Source organism: Frankliniella occidentalis, unplaced genomic scaffold (assembly GCF_000697945.3).
Source record: "Frankliniella occidentalis isolate FOCC.00 unplaced genomic scaffold, Focc_3.1 Scaffold160, whole genome shotgun sequence".
NCBI lineage: Eukaryota > Metazoa > Arthropoda > Insecta > Thysanoptera > Thripidae > Frankliniella > Frankliniella occidentalis.
Genome location: NW_026267286.1, coordinates 326,528 through 329,501, shown reverse-complemented (window position 1 = coordinate 329,501; position 2,974 = coordinate 326,528).

Below are 2,974 nucleotides of genomic sequence, written 5' to 3'. Positions count from 1 at the left end.
CCTCGACGATTGGGTCTCTGAGGCGGCCAAGCACGGGGTGTGACACCGGCCAGCGGGGCGGGGCGGGAGGTGGGGCAAGGCGGGGCGAGGCGGGGTTCTCCTTTGCATAGAATGCACAATCTGTCGCGAGCAGGGTGCGGCGCTGTGTGACTCACGTAAGCACAAGCCCAAAACACTGAAAAGAATCTCCACTATAATTTAGAAAAACAAATAAAACGAAAGCGTGAGACAGACGTGTTACTGTATACACTTTTGCAAGAGTGTACGCCCCATTTGAAACCATTTTCTTTTTCACGAAGTGCAAGAAACATGACGACGGTTAAAGAGCGAGGGAGAGAGGCATACAGGTTTCGCCAGGCAGGCAGGCACGCGCGCTGCACCGGCCCCATGGAGTGGAGATGCCTCAGCGTGCCGCGGTAGTTATACCCAACGAGTTTTGCAAAACAAAAATAATTCAAAGTTAGAGGGATAGCATTAAAAAAACAAAACAAAAAAAAACTGTCAGCGGCAAAAAAATTAATTTAGTGACGAGTTGAAAGAATGGCGAAGGACGGCATTGCCACGCGCACGCATTCACCGATGAACCCGTAGACGAGACACGGGGAGGGTAATGCCCCAGCCTGGTGGGGTAAGGCGGGGTGGGGTGATCTGACACGCCAAGCCGCGCGCCTCAGCTTGTGTACAGCTTTGGCGAAAAGTCTTCCTCCGGCCTGCCTGGCGCCACTGCTGCCACCGCCTCGGTGCAGAGCGCTAAGTAGAGCGGTACACCGCGGTGCCAGGAGGGAGTGCCAGGCCAGGGGCGTGAGGGAGAGAAGGAGAGAGGGAGAGAGAGACAGGGACAGGAGATATGGCATCTCTCTCTCTCTCTCTCTCTCTCTCTCTCTCTCTCTCTCTCTCTCTCTCTCTCTTTCTCTCTCTCTCCCTCCCTCTCTCTCGCTTTCCGTACCCAGAGGGCCCAAGCCCAACCCTGTCTGTCGCGGCCCATCTCTCTCACCCACACCTCCGCAAGGGCAGACTAGACCAGGCGCATCTCCATGACATAAGGCGGGGCGGGGCGCGGCGGGGCGGGGCGGGGCGGGGCGCGGCGGGGCGTGCATGTCGTGACTTCACTTTCTCCCTCATTAGCGCGAACACCTCTCGCACCAGAGGCCCGCACAACCACAACCCTCCCCCCCCCCTCCGAAAAAGGCAAAAAGCAAACGCGCCTGGGCTCGGTTTAAAAAAACTCCATTGCGCCTTCGTCGTTCCAGAGATCGGCAGCATGCACTGTCGCTCCTGACTGACTGATCATTTCGGATACTTTCTCAGGGACACTGGCTGGCAAGTGTGCAGAGCGATGCAGTAATGTTTAGGTTTCAAAATGCTTTTGCCACAAAAAATTGCAAAAAAAAAAAAAAAAAAAAAAAAAAATAACAAATTCAATAATTCTCCGTTTCCCCCCCTCTCAGTCACATCAAAAGTTATTCTTTTGCAAGCCGCCGCGTTGCACCTACTACAGTGTTACAAACGTCGACTGTATTTTGTAACACGCTTGCCAGGAGTGCGTGCGCGCGCGCGCGTGCTCTGTGTAACGGGTCCGGCTGCTGCTGTCGCGGCCGCGGCGCACACCCGTGGAGGTGGTGGCGCTCCAAGATAACGGGGGACGCATAGCGACCCACGCCCCGCCCCGCCCCGCCCCACCCCGCCCCGCCCCGCCCTGCCTCGCCCCGCCCCGCCCACGACAGAGTTTATTAGCCTAGCTGGGCTGGCCGCGCAGACAATATGGGTCACACACACACACAACCGCTGCCCCACTCCAGGGAGCTCCTGGAAACTTGGAAAACTCCTCGCGGCCTTTGCTGCCCGGCCATCAGCATACATATACGACAGGACAAGAGAGTGCTCCAGGCCGACCGGATACCCCAACATGCGCCCAGGCATTGTGTAAACACCAAAAGCGTCGCCGAAAAATAAAAAAAAAAAACAATCTCGACAGTTCGGATTTTGATTCAAGGAAGTTCTATTGAAATATAGTTCGGCTGTCATTGAATCAAAGCAGGAAATTTTCGCAAATAGCAAAATTAAAGTAAAACACAAATTTGAAAACCTCATCCCGCCGCTGCAGGGCCTCCTGGCCGCGCTGGAGAGTCGCGGTCATTAGAGCCCTCTGGTCGTGAGGGCCGGCCGGAGTGTCGGCGGCGCAGAAGGGCCTAAGTGTCGGCGCTGTGGCTCCGCCCCGCTCCGCCCCGCTCCGGCCGGCCGCGACAGACCGCCGTTAGGTGTCGGCGGGCTAAACGCTCGCGGTAATCGATGAGTCGCTCGCCCGATCCGACCGGCGGCGGCGGCGGCGGCACGACCACCGAGCTACATAGCTAAGACTTAGCTACAACTAAGAGCTGTGTAGCTACGGCTTGGCTACAACTGAGAGCTGTGAAGCTAAGACTTAGCTACAACTGAGAGCTGTGTAGCTAAGACTTAGCTACAACTGAGAGCTGTGTAGCTACGGCTTGGCCTCAACTGAGAGCTGTGTAGCTAAGACTTAGCTACAATAACTGAGAGCTGTGTAGATAAGGCTGGGCTAAGACTGTGAGTGCGGAGTAGCTATTAGCTACCGACAGAGCTGTGATGATGTGAGTGACCGAAGCGTCAACTGCGTGAGTGCTGCTGCTATTTCATTTACTGTTGCAAAACAAAATAGCTAGCCAGGTATAATAGATAATTGTGTGGTCATGTTTGGCATATTTGCTACCTGTAGCTAGAAATTATTTCAATACAAAATACATAGACTGAAACTGTGGCACTTTTTGAAAATTGAGTGCTACAGAACGTCCAAAAACGAGGGCGATGACTGCTGCTACTGCATGACTACGGCTGGCAAATGCCGTGTATGTGCAGTGCACTCCAGGATGCGCACACTAGGCGTGCATACATTCCTTTATTATTCCCCATAATGCACCTCTCCATGACGCATACTGAGGGGGGGGGGGGGGGGGGG